Below are 19,859 nucleotides of genomic sequence, written 5' to 3' on the forward strand. Positions count from 1 at the left end.
ACACCACCTTTGTCTTTCATTCAAACAGTTGGAGTTAATGCTTGGCATTTAGAATTTCTGTGGGTGCACAGACGTGCTTTCACACGCTCACGATGTATGCCTGAGTGATGCTGTCACCACTGTGGATTTACAACGGGAGTAGGGTGCAAGCAGACCTCTTGCCAGGGGCGTAGCTTGGTCAGTATGATTGGAGGGTGGTAGCTTCAGATTTCCTGACAATCACACTAGCACATTATGTTAAAGTATATTATATAACAAGCAGGGTTCACAAGAGGTGCTTAAGGGGCAGTGGATGGGGAGAGGAATGTGTATTGGTAGGTGTTGGTAGGTAGGTCATTAGTTGTGTGGCCTGCACAAGTAATGGGGCAGCACGCGACCACCGCTGGGAACCAAACACCTCAGTGTAGCGCTTGATTCTCATAGGGTAGCGTTGCAGAGCAGTCCAAGGCTTACTAAAGGGGGGTGGTGTGGGCTAGTAATCCCCATTCACCAGCACACAAGCATGACCCTCAATAAATGGTTGTCCAGTCTGTGCTTTTTTTTTGGATAAAGTAAAAGTACATTTATTACACACACACACACACTACTCAATACTATGCAACAATTTACAAATATACACACATTGATAGAATTACTCTTGGATGACATTGTGTAATCTCTCATGTCTCACCCAAGGAGAAATATAATCCAACAACCCACCTGGCAAAACGATACCCGGTATCCCAATGCAACATTTGACTGTAATGTAGTACAGCTACTTTGCAAAGAGGTGGCTGTCAGTCTCATTACTCAAACTAGCATCAACAAGGAACATGTGGAGATATGTTTAAGCAATTTAAAGGTTAGGATTACTTTTGGATTACTTTCAAATTATTCTTGTTTAACATTCAGATTACTTTTGATTAACATTGCATAATACCATCCTACACCCCCTACAGGGCGCAGTCCCACAAGCAAAGAACAAAAGTCCTCACGTTGGGGGGAGGCTGTGCTGCTTCTGCAGCTCCTCCTGTCCAGGGGCACTTGTTTGGTGGTGGCCCCATCTTCCTGGGGCCACCACTAGCTGGCTAGGGGCCTAAACCAATGCTAGTGCCCCGCAAGGTATTCTGGTGTGGAACGCAGAGGAAATGAGCACCGCCAGAGCTGGTGTGCTTCCTTTGGGGTGCCGGGTCCCACTTGGACACCCTCACATCAGGTAAGTGCTCCCTCATTAGGGGGTGGCACAGGGAGTCCACCCCTGGCCGCCCCGCCGGCTCCCCGTATGGCCAGCACCTCCATGTGCTGCTGCGGGAGCCGGCCTTTTCTGTGGTGTCTGCCTGCTCCTGCAGGCAGACGTGTACAGGGGCTGCGGCCGGACAGACTGCCTGGGAGAGTGCAATGGCACGCCCCCTCCTCCTCTGCATCTTTGGGGCCCGGGATGGGATCCGGGGCCCTCCTCACCTTTGTGTGGAGCGCAGTGGCACTCACTGTCGTCCTCTGCTTCATGGGGCCCAGGGATGGGGTCCGGGGCCCCTCAGGCTATTTTCATGGGGTGTGACAGCACCTGACTTTTCTTTTGGTGGGGCCACGGGATGGGCCCCTTCCATAGCCGGTCTCCACGATGTTCACGGGGAGCACAACAGCACTCCCGACTTTGCTTCGGCCGCAGGGAGCCCTATGATGAGGTCCGGAGTCCTTAAATTATCGCATCAAGTGGGGTGCGTGACAACATCGCCCCCCCATCTCCCTGAATGGGCCAGGCTTCATGGGGCCCACAATGAGGTTCGGGCCCCTTCTTCCTCCAGAGGGGGAGTGCGATGGCACTCCCCCAGCTCCTCTTCCTCGTGGTGCAACCCTGGGGCCCTGGCCCACCTCAGGGGCACAGTCTAGAGCAGCGACGGAGCCCCACGCGGTTTGTCGTTGCATCTGGAAAGGTCAAAGGTCGGGGTTCTTCTCCCCTTGAAACCTTGGGCCCCCAACGGCCGATTTTTGTGATTATGGTGTCGTTTCACTCCTGGTGACAAGTCCTTGCCACCAGGAGCTCTGTCGTTAGGCCTCCTGGCCTAGAAGGGTCCTAAGTTCTAGGGGGTCCTCCTTTTCTTCTGAGCAGCGCCCTCTCCTTGCGTCAGCCCAGTCTTCCCCCAACTAGTCCTCAGGGGGGTTAAGGGGACCAGCTTACCTGACCCTGGCATGCACCTGGCTGGGCCAGAAGTCCTTCAGGGGCGGAGTCCCCGCCCTAAGGGGCAGTCAGGGGGTACTTCCTTCCAGTTGCCCATGACGCCCGTCTACAGTCCAGTATCCAGCAGTGAAGCACAGCCAAGAGAGAGAGCTCTTCCCTATGCAGGACCTTTTAAGTGGGGGCGGAAGTGTCTAGCAGGCCTGCACCTCTGGCCTCTCCAGATGTGCCACATCACTTCCTTGCCGCTCTCCCCTCCTTCTTGCACAGACTTCTGGGAAAGCCCAAAATGGCATCATCCAGGAGTTAGTTGCCACATGTGCTCTGAAAGTCTCAGCCCCTCCTCCCTGACATTCCTCCCAAGGCCTCTCCAGCCTAATTCTGGTATGGAATGACAGCTGGTTGATTGATGCAAGGCCCTGCTCAGGCAGCTGGACAAAGCAGTACTTGGTCCTAATCCTGAGCTGAGTCAGAGAAAGGTGACATCACTGGATGACCCATAAGTTGTACAACTATGCTCTTGTAACCTACTGCATTATTCTTTTCTTACCGGTTACAGTGTATCTTGGTGTGACCCTGGTCTCAGTGAATCCCAGAGGACTGGAGTTGCGCTCTAGGCCATCCTTTCCTATTGACATTTAATGGAGTGTCCCTACAATGCAAATACAGTAAGCACACTGACATTGGTATTTAATGGAGTGTCCCTTCAGTGAAAAGACTGTTAGCACACTGACTATCCCTCACATGTGTACACCCATCTCAGGAGGCCTACTCCAGGTCACCACCCACTCTGCATAGTCCCATCTGCGCCAGGTCACAGTAAAAGGTAAAAAACCAGGTGGTCAAAAAGCAAAAAATCAAGGTGGACCTGATGGTCAGAACCGCCCTCTCACAGTAGGTGTACCAAGTGACAGAAAGTGCATTATTTGGTGAAATAACCAACATTTTAAAAGTCTTTCCAAACAGAGAGAGGGGGAGAATGTGTGCGTTTCTGTCCATATGTGTAACAATTCTTGGTGAAATCTGACAGACACCTCACCAAACCCGACTATCACAAAATACATTTGTTGGGGGCGTAACACCCCCTCCCCCCGAAGCTACACCCTCTTGCACAGGGGTACTGGGTATATGATAAAGGTTGCACCTTGGAGAGGACCTGCTCAGCACTTTTAAACTTATGGTTTCAGAGTGAGTCTGCAGCATCTTGGATTTGACCTGTATGGACCAGGATAGCCAGCAGGGTCCTTTGTCGTGGAACTGACTGTCCGAGGCAGGGGCGGATCTTGACCGCTGACCTTCTGACTGGTGATGGGTAAGACAGTCCCTGTTGGCCAAGCTCTTGAATTAAATGTGGTTTTATAACACAAGAGTTCTCTTTCCAAAGTCTTAAGCCCCTCCTCCCCAAAATCAGTCACCAATGTGGATATTTCAGTTGTTTCTATAAGAATCAGAGAGCAAGGGTCTGTTGATTTGTGGTTGTGAGATGTCATGAAGTAATCAGTAGCCAAAGTCCATCTCTTGGAGCTGGTGGAAGGTGGTAGTGCTGAGTCAGCAGCCTCTACAATCCTTTTGAGAAAGAGCAGTTTGTGCAGCAATATCCTAGTGATCCAACAAAGCATGGAGGCATCAAAATGTCTGGGGGAGGAGACATCTATACTGCATTGAGACCTAGTGGCCAATAATATTAATGGCCCTGCTAAGTCATTAACACCAAAGGGCTAGTCACTGACATTGACTGGGGTTGTGAAGCAGACATGGTTGCACCACTCAAAGCCAGAAGCTACACAGAGGGTAGACCAGGCTTTTCCAATCAGTAGTGCATCAGATACTGGTAACTTTCCAGCTACTAGTAAGTATCTCTCCAGTGTGCAGCCCAGCCTACTAAATAAGACGTTTTCCCTTAGTTGAATTAATATAGCTATCCCAAATGGAAAAGCATGTATTTGAGATGAAAATGTGTGTATTTTCAGAACTCATAAACTGATGTTTAGAGAAAAATTGTTGAATTTCCAAAATATATTTAAAGCTGATGTTTGAATGAAAAATCATGAGGCACTGGACTAGACTGGATTAGACTAATACCAATATAATCAACCTTAAGCCAGGGGCACTGCAGAGCTAGCTGTCATGTATTAACCATGTAGAGGCATTCCAAATTGACAAAGTATTTTTCACATTACTGCTTGCAAACCTTCCTGATGCTCTGAGGTGATCGTGACCGGTAAGCTTGCACTTGGTTGCCACTAATGTAATCTTGCCTGATGTGGTCACTGTTACCACATTGTCAGTAGCTTGGTGTGATTTCCATTGAACAAAAGTAGCTGTTATTACACTAAAGGTTGGAGACCGCTGAGCTAGATGCTGGTCGTGGCTGACGATACTGATGCAATAGTGACATCTAGCAGACCTTCACAGTATAGCATTCACTGATGCCCTGGCAACTACAGCAATATGTCAGCCTGGACGAAGACCAGAGACGCCAGCCCAGGTGCAACACCCAGTGTTCTGTAAAAGTAAAGTATGACTCTGATCTCAGAGGTAATAAATACTGATGAAGCAGTGACACTTGGCTGTGAGAGAATGGCTGTGGAACCATTCTTGGAGAAATCAAACAAAAGCCAGAAGAGCAGTAACATCTATTGGCCAGGTTTAATATGTCACCTGTACGCTTCAAAATGTATTGTATTAAGAGCCAGATTTACAAGAAAGTGGGGCATCAGCTGTGATGCATCACTTTTCTTGTGCCCCTTTAACCCCCTTACGACACCATGTGTGCGCCGTATTTTTAATGACGCATGTTAGAACAATAGCGTCAAATTTTATGAAGCTATTGTGGTACTTTGCAGGATTAGAGCAATAAATTGTGGCGCTAATCCTGCAAAGGAAAGGAAGGCCCATTGAAAGTAATGGGCTCTGAGCAGACATTGAAAATTATGTAAAAATGGTGCAGTGAAATGTTGTAAATCTTACTACGCTGTGTTTACGGGCCTTCCTATGGGGGGGCGCCCCCCTTGTATACATTATGCCTTGCGCAGGCATAATATGGTGCAAGAGGTCGCAAAGTGGCACAACGCAAGCATTGTACCGCTTTTTAAATATGACTAAGGAGAATGGCCTCCTTAACGGCAAATTAATGTAAAAAAAATTACGCTAATGTGGTGCTAAGCCCCTACGCCAGAGGCGCTAGAGCCTTGTAAATCTGGCCCTAAGTTCCCACTTTGTAACTAGTACAATTTTTACAGAAAGGGGGTGGTTTTAACATTTTAAGAGTGATAGGCGAAAGGTGAAACAAGCATTTACAATGCTATGAGTCTCACATTTGCTCGAGTTAGAGCTATTAGCATTGTAAACTGGACTTTTCTTGCCACATAAATTGAAAATGGAAAGTGAAACAGTTGACCTAAGCGAGCTGATTCAAAGCGCCATGGCCACCATGAGCATGAGCCTGAAGGAGACACACAAAATGGAAAAAAAGTTTGCTTCCAGTCAAACGTATCGGCAAAAGTGCAATTATCCATGTAACAGGGTCGGCAGACAAGGCGGTAACAAAAGTGAACCAAGGAGGGACAAACGTAAAGTTTTTACCAATGATAAAAAGGATTTTTGAAAGGCAAGTCCATGAACGAGTGGTAGTGATGGGAGTGGGTTGGGCGTGGTTAAAAGCCCACAGAGAGATTGCCACAGGCCAGAGCTCTTACGCGTTCGACCTAAAAAAGAAAGCATGTCAAAGCATTAAAGTGGGGCTTTAGGGTATTTCCTGTAAAAACGGCAGGCCCAGACTAGTATTCAGTATTTTATGTGAGTTTATCACAATACATAAACAACATGTAACTATATAATTTCAAGTGAGAACAGAAAGAGGCACCTTGAAAGCAAAGTCCAAAAACACCCAAGGCCTAATTTAGGGGTAGATGGATAAGAGACGTCTGCCAAAAAGTGGCAAATGTCCCACCCAACATATTAACAGTGCATTGATGTCAATGGCAATCTAAATAACGCAGAGAGGACATCCGACATTTTTAGGACATTTAAGACGCTTTTACAGGGCATTCTGCTCCTCCAAACTCTAGATAAGGCCTTTTGTCCTTTGTTGTTTTTTAATTGCAAAACAATCAGTATGCCGAATGAAAAATGAAATTTGAAAAAAAGTCATGCTCGTTGTTGCATTCCATTTCGCGAATTAAAATATTAACTATTTCAGAAATTGCAACGCTGTTCAATAATACCTTTTAAAATTATATTTTGATAATTACATTGGTTTCAGACACTTCAAGTGACAGAGAAAAACTTAATTTATCTTTTTTAGCCACCATCCCGCTTCCTGTGAAACTCATTTGTACCCAATGGGTCTCTGTGATATTTTTCTATACAATGTGACAGAGTGGGAGAAAAAGTGCCTGGCGTCCTCAAAGAGTCCGCTATTTGTTCCGACTTAGCCTGTCTCTGAGCAGAGGCTCCGAGCTGCAGAAGTGGAACCAGGGGATGGATATTTTTGTTTTATATAGTGCAAACTAGATCCGAGATATTGGGGTGCTTTACATGAGCACCAGTTACATTACACACGCACGCATTCATTGTTGGTAGGCAGAGGGAGATTACGCGATTTGCCCACAATCACAAGATGTTGAGCTGACGCAGACTCGATCTTGGTGCCCCAGCTCCAAGATCGGCAGCACTGGGCGCTAGGTCACATCCTCTCCCGTGTACGGTTGTGGTTACAGAATGGAAATGTACCTACCTGGAACATCGCATGTATCTTCGCCTGTATCTTCTTCAGTTTCAGGACCACGTGCCTTACATCAGCCCCACTGAGGGAGCTTTGGGATGCACCATGCACATATCATCGCCGCACAGGCCCAGGACCCACCAAATATGGGGTCCTGCTCAGTGCAGGGTGGCGATTCGGCCCAGCTCTGCCGCTGCCACGTCCAACTCATCTGTATGCCAGGCGGCATCCCCGCTCGGTGCCAGCGCCATGGCAACGCCATGCTCCCTAAACAGCTAGGTTTGTGCTGTGAGTGCAAACAGCATTAGGCAATTTAATTAAGGAGCCGGCCATGGAGACAGGGTGTCAGTCGGAGGCGTTTTTATGAAATTCCTGCTCATGGAGCGGCGCTCTCCTGTCCGGGCCGGTCAGATGGATGAGCAGAGGAGTGAAGAGGAGGAGTAGCCGACACGGAGGGACTAAATAGAGAGAGGTGTGAGGGAAGGGTGGCGGGGCCAGCACGAACCCGGAGTCTAGGAGCATCTCGTTTTAATAGCACCTTGTATCTGTGATAAATCGGCTTTGGATGCCTTGTTTTCTGTCCAGTTGAGTTCTGTTCTGCTGCACAGAAGGCGACCTAAATGTTTATAGGTGTTTGTGTGAATTAAATGCTCGTAAAGAAGGAGACTTCATGAGGCTATCACGAACAGGGACAGAGGCGCAAATTACCTTTGTACACCGTGTACAGCAGATATTACCAGTGCAAGAGGCTCTGGTACTGAAGAGATTGAGCATTGCAGCATCAGTGCACGCTTCTTTCACACATCAGATATGGCACAGTCACTTCAGTCATCAATTACAGCACAGGACGCATCAGTAAAAGCTTCCTTCACTTACCAGGCATAGCACAAACAGCATCAGTGCACACTTCCTTCACACATCAGATACAGCACATGCCACGTCAGTGCACACTTCCTTTACTCATCAGTTACAGCAGAGGCAGCATCAGTGCACACTTCCTTCACAGATACCTATAGCATAGTGCACGCTTCCTTCACTCATCAGATACAGCACAGCCTCAGTGCACGCTTCCTTCACTCATCAGATACATATACCACAGGCAGCATCAGTGCACACTCCCTTCACTCATCAGTTACAGCACAGGCAGAAGCAGTGTACACTTTCTTCACTCATCAGTTACAGCACTGGCCAAATCAGTGCATGCTTTCTTCACTCATCAGATACAGCCTAGACAACATCAGTGCAAGCTTGCTTCAGTCATCAGTCAGTCCTTCAGTCATCAGATACAGCCTAGACAGCATCAGTGCACGCTTCCTTTATTAATCAGATACAGCCTAGACAGCATCAGTGCACACTTCCTTCAGTCATCAGATACAGCACAGGAAGCCTCAGTGCACGCTTCCTTCACTCATCAGATATGGCACCGACAGCATCAGTGCATATTTCCTTCACACATCAGATACAGCACAAGCCACATCAGTGCACACTTCCTTTACTCATCAGTTACAGCACAGGCAGCATCAGTGCACGCTTCCTTCACTCATTAGCTGCGGCACAGGCAGCATCAGTGCACGCTTCCTTCACGCATTAGACATAGCACAGGCAGCATCAATGCACGCTTCCTTCACTTACCAGATACATATAACACAGTGAATGCTTCCTTCACTCATCAGATGCAGTACAGACTCAGTGCAAGATTCCTTCACTCATCAGACACAGCACAGGCAGCCTCAGTGCACACTTCCCTTACCCACCAGAAACATATAGCACAGGCAACATCAGTGCACTCTTCTTTCACTAATCAGTTACAGCACAGGCCGCATCAGTGCACGCTTCCTTCACTCATCACACACAGCACAAGCAGCAATATTGCACACTTCCTTCACTCATCAGACATAGCACAAGCAGCCTCAGTGCATGTTCCCTTCCCTCATCAGATACAGCACAGGACGCATTAGTGCAAGCTTCCTTCACTCATCAGATACATATACCACAGGCAGCATCAGTGCACACTCCCTTCACTCATCAGTTACAGCACAGGCAGCAGCAGTGCACACTTTCTTCACTCATCAGTAACAGCACTGGCCAAATCAGTGCAAGCTTTCTTCACTCATCAGATACATATACCACAGGCAGCATCAGTGCACACTTCCTTCACTCATCAGATGTGGCACAGACAGTATCAGTGCACGCTTCCTTTACTCATCAGTTACAGCACAGGCAGCATTAGTGCACGCTTCCTTCACTCATCAGATGTGGCAGAGACAGCATCAGTGCATGCTTCCTTTATTTATCAGACATACCACAAGCAGCCTCAGTGCACACTTCTTTCACTCACAAAGATATATACAGCATAGTGCACGCTTCCTTCACTCATCAACTACAGCACAGGCAGCATCAGTGCACGTTTCCTTCACTCCTCAGTTACAGCACTGGCCGCATAAGGGAACGCTTCCTTCACTCACTAGATGCATATAGCACAGGCCACATCAGTGCACGCTCCCTTCACTCATCAGATATGGTACAGGAACCATCTGTGTACGCTTCCTTAACTCATCACACATAGCACAAGCTGCCTCAGTGCGCGCTTTCTTCACTCTTCATTTATAGCACAGGTTGCATCCGTGCACCCTTCCTTCACTCATCAGTTACAACCAGTGCTTTAAATGGGTCGGTACTGTCGAGTACTGGCACTTTTTTATTTTGAGAGGAAGAGTATGCACACTTTTTGGGAAAAACATAATACTTTTAATTAGAGAGTTCCGGCACATCTCAGAAACAAGCAGTACCTGCACTTCCATTTTTCCATTTCATGCACTGGGAACAACACAGGCCACATCAGTGAACTATTGCTTCACTCATCAGATACAGCACAGACAGCATCAATGCAGGCTTCCTTCGCTCATCAGATGCGGCACAGGCAGCATGAGTGCACGCTTTCTTCACTCATCAGATGCGGTACAGGCAGCATCAGTGCGTGCTTCCTTCACTCATCAGATGCGGCACAGGCAGCATCAATGCACGCTTCCTTCGCTCATCAGATGCGGCACAGGCAGCATCCGTGCACGCTTTCTTTACTCATCAGATGCGGTACAGGCAGCATCAGTGCGTGCTTCCTTCACTCATCAAATGCGGCACAGGCAGCATCAATGCACTCTTCCTCCGCTCATCAGATGCGGCACAGGCAGCATCAGTGTGTGCTTCCTTCACTCATCAGATGTGGCACAGGCAGCATCAGTGCACGCTTCCTCCATTTATCAGGCATACCAGAAGCAGCCTCAGTGCACACTTCCTTCACTCATCAGATATGGCACAGGCAGCGTCAGTGCACACTTCCTTCACACATCAGATACAGCACAGGCCATATCAGTGCACACTTCCTTTACTCATCAGTTACAGCACAGGCAGCATCAGTGCACGCTTCCTTCACTCATCAGATGCGGCACAGGCAGCATCAATGCACATTTCCTTCACTCATCAGATGCGGCACAGGCAGCATCAGTGCTCACTTCCTTCACTCATCAGATGTGGCACAGGCAGCATCAGTGCACGCTTCCTTCATTTATCAGGCATACCACAAGCAGCCTCAGTGCACACTTCCTTCACACATCAGATGCAGCACAGGCCATATCAGTGCACACTTCCTTTACTCATCAGTTACAGCACAGGCAGCATCAATGCACGCTTCCTTCGCTCATCAGATGCGGCACAGGCAGCATCAGTGCGCGCTTCCTTCACTCATCAGATGCGGCACAGGCAGCATCAATGCACACTTCCTTCACTCATCAGATGCGGCACAGGCAGCATCAGTGCACGCTTCTTTCACTCATCAGATGCGGCACAGGCAGCATCAGTGCACGCTTCCTTCATTTATCAGGCATACCACAAGCAGCCTGAGTGCACACTTCCTACACTCATCAGATATGGCACAGGCAGCGTCAGTGCACTCTTCCTTCACACATCAGATACAGCACAGGCCATATCAGTGCACACTTCCTTCACTCATCAGATGTGGCACAGGCAGCATCAGTGCACGCTTCCTTCATTTATCAGGCATACCACAAGCAGCCTCAGTGCACACTTCCTTCACTCATCAGATATGGCACAGGCAGCGTCAGTACACATTTCCTTCACACATCAGATACAGTACAGGCCATATCAGTGCACACTTCCTTTACTCATCAGATACAGCACAGGCAGCATCAGTGCACGCTTCCTTCACTCATCAAATGCGGCACAGGCAGCATCAGTCTACGCTTCCTTCATTTATCAGACACAGCACAAGCAGCCTCAGTGCACACTTCCTTCACTCATCAGATATGGCACAGGCAGCGTCAGTGCACACTTCCTTCACACATCAGATACAGCACAGGCCATATCAGTGCACACTTCCTTTACTCATCAGTTACAGCACAGGCAGCATCAGTGCACGCTTTCTTCACTCATCAGATGCAGCACAGGCAGCATCAGTGCACGCTTCCTTCACTCATCAGATATGGCACAGGCAGCGTCAGTACACATTTCCTTCACACATCAGATACAGTACAGGCCATATCAGTGCACACTTCCTTCACTCATCAGATATGGCACAGGCAGCGTCAGTGCACACTTCCTTCACACATCAGATACAGCACAGGCCATATCAGTGCACACTTCCTTTACTCATCAGTTACAGCACAGGCAGCATCAGTGCACGCTTTCTTCACTCATCAGATGCAGCACAGGCAGCATCAGTGCACGCTTCCTTCACTCATTAGACATAGCACAGGCAGCCTCAATGCGCGCTTCCTTCACTCACAAGATGCATATAGCATCAGTGTACGCTTCCTTCACTCATCAATTACAGCACAGGCACCATTAGTGCATGCTTCCTTCACTCATCTGGTACATATAGCACAGGCTGCATCAGTGCACGTTTCCTTCACTCATCAGATACCGCACAGGCACAACAGTGCATCCCTCCTTCTCTCATCAGCTATAGCACTGGCTGCATCCAGGAATGCTTTCTTCCCATGTCATCTGCAGCACAGGCAGTATCAGTGCACGCTTCCTAAGCAGGTCCAATACAGCACAGGCAGCATCCGTGCACACTTTCTTCCCAAGTCAGATGCACCACAGGCAGCGTCAGTGCACGCTTCCTTCATTCAAGTGATATTGTACAAGCCTCATCAGTGCAGGTTTCGTTCCGGCATCAGGTGCACCACAAGCAGCGTAGGTGCACGCTTCTTTTGCACATCAGGTATATATATAGCACAGGCAGCACCAATACATACTTCCTTCTCGCAACAGATATAGCACAGTCAGCAAAAGTTCATGCTTTCTTCAGACACCAGCCACATCAGTGCACACTTCCTTCACACATCAGTAGTCACAGCACAGGCAGCATCAGTGCACTCTTCCTTCACACAACACGTACATTACAGGCAGCATCAGTGCACGCTTCCTTCACACATCACTAGTTACTTCACAGGCTGTATCAGTGCACGCTTCCTTCACATAACACATACAGCACAGGCAGCATCAGTGCACACTTCCTTCACACATCAGTAGTCACATTACAGGCTGCATCAGTGCACACTTCCTTCACACATCAGTAGTCACAGTACAGGCTGCATCAGTGCATGCTTCCTTCACACAACACATATAGCACAGGCAGCATCAGTGCACGCTTCCATCACACATCAGTAGTCACAGTACAGGCTGCATCACTGTGCACACTTCCTTCACACATCAGTAGTCACAGTACAGGCTGCGTCAGTGCACGCTTCCTTCACACAACACATACAGCACAGGCAGCATTAGTGCACGCTTCCTTCACACATCAGTAGTTACTGCACAGGCTGTATCAGTGCACGCTTCCTTCACACAACACATACAGCACAGGCAGCATCAGTGCACGCTTCCTTCACACAACACATACAGCACAGGCAGCATCAGTGCACGCTTCCTTCACACATCAGTAGTTACTGCACAGGCTGTATCAGTGCACGCTTCCTTCACACAACACATCCAGCACAGGCAGCATCAGTGCACGCTTCCTTCACACAACGCATACAGCACTGATGAAAGTTTCGCAGGCACATTTACCAAGCACAGTACAGGGAGCCGCAACAGTGCTCCCCTTGCCATCTCTCCTCACAGGGTACACAGGTACCATGCAGGCAGGTGCAGTCCAAGCTTCTCTTACATACCATTAAGTATGGCACAGCACCGAGAGCGAGGAGGTGAGGGGGTCATAGGTTTATATTCAGACAGATCAGAAACCAGTAGTTATCACACGTAAGTAGCTATTTATATACTTTCGTATGGCACGAGCGGGCCTCATGGGAGTCAGAAACCTGTTCAATGATAGTCAAACAATACACGGAGAGGTTGTTTTAGTCCTCGCTGTTCTCGGCTCAATATACCCTTCAAATACCCTGAATACCAGCAGTTCCCTGGGTACACAAGGGCCGTCACTTATCCCCTTCTCTGTGCTCTCGCACCTCGTCAGCTCCATCCCTCATGGTTCTTTGCTCTTGCAGGCTCCTTCCTCCCTCGCCCTTGAGTGTCACCGATCCCTTACCCGGCTGCTGATTGTGTTTTTTGCTTTTGTGTTTTACTTTCATTATATTTATGAATACCTATCTGTCTGTAAAGGTGTTTTGCCCAGCGCCGCTTCCTGTGTATTGCAGCTGCCTCTGTGTAGCACTCTCAGACCATCGAGGCCTGGTGTGTCTTAAGATAAAGCATACTGATAAAAAATACTAAAAAATCAGGGATTCGGTGTGCCCTGCGCCTCAGGGGAGCAAGACGAAGGTAATAAGCAGAGTACAATTGAGCAGAACGTCACGGAAAGCAATGCAGTTTACGTTGCGGCTCAGGGTAAAAGGACGGTAGTAAAGTTATATAGTTACAATTTGGTAGTTTATCACTAGGGGACGCACTAACACGTTTAAACTGACAACACGCTGGAATCTTCAAAAGTAGAGTCAGAATTTGTCAAAAGTATGAGACACGGATGGAACTGGAAACAGGTGAAGTATGGTGGGGCTCAGAGCACAGCTGTCAACAGTGCAAAAGGTGCTGTGGCACCGAGGCCCAGGAGTGTGATTTCCAGAGGTAGATGTCTTCTACTACCCACTTAGAGCAGTGGTTCCCAGCCTGTGGTCTGGGGACCCCTGGGGGTCCGCATAGCCTCCTCAGGGTGTACGCGACTGATTAGAAAATAACATAATCTTAACAGATTAGGGCCCCAGCTTTAAGTAATGACTCAGTTGGGGGGGAGGGGGTCCCCAGATTCAATAATGATTTATTGGGGGTCCCTTGGTTCCAGTAATGATAAAGTGGGGGTACACAGAAGTCAAAAGGTTGGGAACCACCTACTTAGAGGATCCATTACACTTGTTTGTATGAGGATTTCTGGCCCAGTTGCACGTCAGTGGTGAGACCCCTATGAATAAATGAATATAACTGCCTGATATTCACCCCAGGAGTGTTATTCATTTGGGTTCTATTATGCAAAGATAATCAGAAGAAACGGAGTGGGGTCCTGAGAAGAGGCTGTGAGTTACCTGGGAAGCGCACTCTTTGCACCTCTGGCTCTCTTGTGGAAGAAGGTCTTGAGTTCGGCCTTGATGATGTTACGAGTAGGTGCCTTCCTAATGAGAGCGAGAAAATCCATCTATCCCTGTTGCCTTGATTCCAATACATCTTTACGGGAAGCGGCCTTAACCATGACTCCGTAACAACGAAGTCGTGGACAACGAAAGCAGAACAATGCTTTCGTTAACCACGACTTCCTTGTTTGGTGCCTTAACTACGCATGTGCTGAACCATGCACATGCGTGGTTAAGGCACGGAAGAAGGGAGTCGGCTGAGGAGGACAACATGATCAGGTAAGTGGGTCTGTTTTAGGGACGGGGTATTTTTAGTTTTAGGGGTGGGGTGGGGGGTCAGGGTATTTTTAGTTTAGGGGGGTCGGGTAGTTTAGGGGAAGGGGAGCGGAGGAGGGGTTGTGGTATTTTTAGTTTTAGGGGTGGTTTAGGTTTAAGGGCGGGGAGGGGGGGTCAGGGTATTTTTAGTTTTAGGGGCGGGGGTCGTGTGGTTTAGGTTTAGGGGTGCGGGAGGGGGGTCGGGGCATTTTTAGTTTTAGGGTCGGGTGGGGTTATTTTTAGTTTTAGGGGCAGGGCTCGGGTATTTTTTGTTTTTGGGGGTGAGGGGTCGGGGTGGTTTAGGTTTTAGGGGTGGGGTGGTTTTAGGTTTTAGGGGCAGGGGTGGGGGGATCGGGGTAATTTTAGGGGCGGGGTGTGGGGGTTGTGGTTTTGGGTTTTAGGGGTGGGGTGGGGGGTTGGGGTCGTTTACGTTTTAGGGACGGGGTGGGGGGTTGTGGTTGTTTTAGGGGTGGGGGTTGGGGTGGTTTTAGGGGCGGGTGGGGGTCGTGGTAATTTTAGGGGCGGGGTGGGGGTTGGGGTGGTTTTAGGATTGGGGGTGGGGGGGTTGCAGTAATTTTTAGGGCCGGGGGAGGGAGGGCCAGGGGGGGCGCATGCTGGAACCATGCATGGCGTTCACGAATGTCTTTACCTGGAATGCCTTTACAACAAAAAATCATTGTTAAGGCATTCGTGGTAAAGGCATTAGTGGTAACAACGGGGTCGTTGTTCCAACCTCGTTGTTCAGGCATGCGTTGTTCCGACATACATTCCATCTTTACACCTCTAAACCTTAATGTGCACTGACATATCACATAATTTAGTTAAAATTGTTCTTGTATTAATCTTAAGTACTCATTAGCCTTAATATCCATACTACGTTTCACGATTTGATAAGGCAAAGAAGCCATTTTATTTATTGATTTAGATTTTCTGAGTCTCATAGTAAAATGTAGTAGCCTAACTTTCAGTGCTGGCAAAGAGAAGTGTGATTTTAAGTGAATTCAGCAGTTAGTTGATGTATCTTTATTTTTTTTTAAATTAATTCTCACATTCTCTCCATGATACGATCCTGTCTCCTTATTAGATAGTTTTGTTGAAGTAACAGTTTCTGTCACATGTTTATGCTCCATGGATTTGCACCGAGATAAAAGTGTGCAAGACCCTTTCAAAATTGCATGCATGTTAGCATTACATACTCCAACTGGCTTTGAGCTGGGTGAAACGGAAATTATTGCCTTATTATTTCCTGTGCATTTTACTGTTTGTGCATTAAATGCATGAGTTAGAAATGGGGTTTCTGGTTGGCTAAGGTATGCACCTAAGCCTGGCACAACAAACCCACTCTAGTCAGGGCGAGGGGAGTCACACATCCAGGATAACCCCTGCTCACCCACTTGGTAGTTTGGAATGAGCAGTCAGGCCTATCCCAGAGGCAATGTGTAAAGCGATTGCACAATACACACAACACAAGTGACGCACTATCCCCACCACAAAGGAAACACAACACCAAGTTATATAAAAGTAAATTGTTTTGCATGAACCATCATTAGACCAAACACAACATGTCAGTAATACCCTGCTACCCAAGCAGTTGTCAGAACATTACACAGTACTGTTACTCTACCAAAACCAGCAGTAGTCACATAAAACACATAGGTTACTGATTATTCTGCAACATAAGCATTAGTCAGGACAAAATTGCTAAAGAAATGCACTTGTCATGACATCATCATAGAAGGCCATAAAAGGAACATTCTCATGAAGTATAAGTCAATAGACTCGCCCAAAACCGCTGGGTACGTCCTGCTGACCTCCCAGGCACAAAACAAAAGGATGCTGGAAAACACGGGTCATCCGTGCTCCTACTGGGGAGCTCTCACGCTCTGTTCCCTGCCCGTGAGGGAAGGCAACCCAGAAAAAAAAGCGGTGAGGTGGTGGCACGGGTGACCCCACTCCTCACTCAGGGGCCACCTCACTCCTCTGACCCCCAGGGGGTTTCCTGCCGGCCGGTGAGGGCACGAGTGCCTCAATCGGCACTCCGTGCAGTGGTAGTGGGGGAGGGTGCCTGGCAGTGTGGGGGACGTCCGATGAGGCTCCTACCCCACCCGCGAGTCTCTGGTCAAGTGTAGAGGGACCCACGGCATGGGGGGGCCTCAGATGAGGCTCCTACCCCACCCAGGAGGCAGCCTCACCCGACACTGTGCACGTGCCTTTTCGCAGCCCTTCCCCCGCTGCAGCAGTGAAAGCACACAAAAGAGAGTGCCTGCTGGTGCCCCGGAAGCGCTCTTCGTAGCGCGCTTTGCCCCGGGGGCACCTCTAGGAGCGTGTTCGCTCTGGTTCTTGTTTCCCGTGCCCCAGGGGGACAGCAGGGAGTGTTTTTCAGATGTGTCCTGAGATTCCAAGTAGCCATGTCGCGGCTCTGATTTCCCAGGCAAGCAAGCTGCGGAGTGCCTCCAGAGGTGCTCCGTGGCAGAACGATGATGATCTCAGGCCGTGCTGTAAGGAGGCCGCAGCCAACGCTCAACATGCGCTAGCCCACCACGAGGGGAGCACTCAGGGCACTTTTCTCCATCTAAGTTAAGCGTCTTCTTGCAGGGAATACAACGTTCACCACGCGCTGGGACTAGGAGATCCCAAGGAGCAGTCAAACAACCCTCTTCACGTGCTGGGCTTTCAGGAGGCACTCAGGGGGGCCACATGGATAGGCAGCTGCTAACCGGAAGACCAGCACCCCACAGAGAGGCAGGGGAGATCTCTTCAGTCAGTCCAGCAGTGCCAGTCCAGCCCAAGCTTAGGGGGGCAGCTGGTCAGCGGGGCAACAAGCAGAAAAGTGATCTTGATGAGTCATTTGTGATACCTGGTAGAAGCCAGGCAGCAGGGCAACACACAGAAGGGTGGTCCAGGTGAGTCCTTTGCACAGTCCAGTAGTGTCTCTGGCAGAGGCTTGGTCCCATTTCCAAAAGTGCTCTAAAACATGGGGAAAACCCCCCTGTATTTATACTCAGTTTTGCAAAGCATTTGCAATGAGAGGGCAAGGAGGTTCCAACCAGTTCCAACTGGTTTTAGGAGTGTCCCCTCTCTCCCCCAGCACACGCTCCAGACATTAGTTGAGGGGTAAATGAGCACCTTTGTGTGAATCCAGGGCACAGCCTTTCCAACTGTGGGTGTACCCTGCCTCCCCTTCTCTATCTCCAGCTGAATTTTCTACCTATAAGTATAAACTCCCTTTAACCTCATGATTTTTTGCAGAACTCTTAATCTTACACTAAGGCTGCAAAAAAGAAGAGCAAAATGCAGTATGATATGGCTGCCTTTGAAACTTTTAAAAAAGCTCTTAAACATTATCATTAAGCAATAAAGCTCACACAGTGCGTCTTCTATGATGATCAAATTGCTGTTGCCAAGAATTCTTCTTCAGAAATGTTTAAAATTACTAAGTCCTTCCTAAATTCTACAGCTTGCAGCCCTGCAATTCCTGCTTCAGAGGATCTTTATGTAAAACTCTCAGTTTTTCATCATATTCAGCTGTGGCATTTGGCAGAGATGGGAATTAGCAACTCCACCCAGTGCTGGCTAAAGTCCTTTCTGGAAGGGTGAAGTCAAGAAATGTGTTTTCCTCCATTTGTGTAATCTTGTAAGAAGCTAGCCTGGCCTACGGGGTGCCTCAAGACTATTCATTGAACCCCCCATTTTTTCAACATATACATGCCCCCTTAGGTAGACTTAATCATATGGTTTTAAAACCGCCTCTTATGCAGATGACACACAGCTGCTCCTTACTGTGGACTATCCTCCTCTAACTTGGCTGCCTCATTCAAATCCTGCTTGAGAGATATTTTGCATTGGCTGCACAAACATCATCCGCAATGCATCACATAGAAAATCTAAATCCTTCTGTTCGGCCAATTGAGTGAGCACTAGTCTTATGACTGTTAACCTAATGGTCTCTCTCCCCCGGCTGACCCAGCCAGCTCTGCTAAGAATCTGGATGTTAAGTTTGATGTGAACTTGTCTTTCCAACCCCGTATCCTGTCTGTTGCTGGAATGTGTTTGCCCTGCTCTGTGAAAAGGTTTCTGCATCTCCTGCTGCTTGCTGGATGCAAATCTGTAGTGCATGCACTAATAACTCAAGGTTGCATTATGCCAACATCTTGTACTTTGGCCTCCACACCAAACTCATTAACAGACTACAAGTGGGCCAGAATACGGCTCCTCGCCTCATGGTGGACATCTCAAGCGAGAACATATGTCCCAACGACTGTGCAATCTCCACTGGCTCCTGTCGGGAAAAGCCTCCTTATTAAAGCCCTCACCGTCATGCATCAGGCCTTTTACATGCCAAGCCCTCAGTACCTGATCAGTAGGATCACGCACTACCACCCTTCCGATCTCTCCGATCCGTCTCGCCCGATCTTTTACTGGCTTTTCTTCCAGAAAGCATGAAAGAGGCTTACCTACGCTTTGCACGCCATTCATCAAGAATCCACTTATAGGAAAGTCCTCAAAACGTCGTGTTCGCCACACACTGAGCTGCCAAGATCTTATGCTTTTGCTCTGCCTCTAGCGCCGGGGCACTCACTGGAGTAGCTTCGCCCTTTATAAATCCTCATTCATTCATTCAGTCACTGAGGTGGCATACCTTGAGGTTAGAAGACGTTGACAACGCAGACACATTATGTACAGTGCAGCCAAGGCTTGCTCAAACTCGTGTTTTAAATCATACAGTGAAAGCAGGTACACATGAAATCTGACAGAGCTCTGCTGTCCTACTGAGAACATGCACTTTAGAGACCACAGCTGGAGTGCACTCCAGAAAACATGCACTTCATAGGTTATGTCTGCAGCTGGATCCTGAAAACATGCACTTTAAAGCAAATGGAATATTCTTAAAATATGCACTTTATAGAGCATGACTTTTGCACTTAGTGCTCATACATAAGGTACACTCCTGAAAACATGCACTTTAGAGCTTTTGCCTGCTGCGTAGTGATGAAAACTTGCACTTTAGAGCTCTTGCCTGCAGTACACTTCACAAAACATGCACCTTTGGAGTAATGCCTGAAGT

At 48.3% G+C, this 19,859-nt stretch overlaps 1 protein-coding gene across 3 annotated transcripts in view; it reads right to left on the reverse strand.

The window, feature by feature from the left end:
- The window catches only part of LRRN2 (leucine rich repeat neuronal 2), a 378,579-nt gene that overhangs the window by 171,160 nt on the left and 187,560 nt on the right, over positions 1 to 19,859 (reverse strand). The window contains exon 1 of one of the 3 annotated variants that reach the window (XM_069238513.1): positions 6,894 to 7,029. The exons of the other annotated variants lie outside the window; for them this stretch is intronic. The gene's annotated coding sequence lies outside the window, so the exon portion shown is untranslated. Of the gene's footprint in view, positions 1 to 6,893; positions 7,030 to 19,859 lie in introns of those variants that run through there. 3 annotated transcript variants of the gene reach the window in all.

This window comes from Pleurodeles waltl, chromosome 6 (assembly GCF_031143425.1).
Source record: "Pleurodeles waltl isolate 20211129_DDA chromosome 6, aPleWal1.hap1.20221129, whole genome shotgun sequence".
NCBI classification, from domain to species: Eukaryota; Metazoa; Chordata; class Amphibia; order Caudata; family Salamandridae; genus Pleurodeles; species Pleurodeles waltl.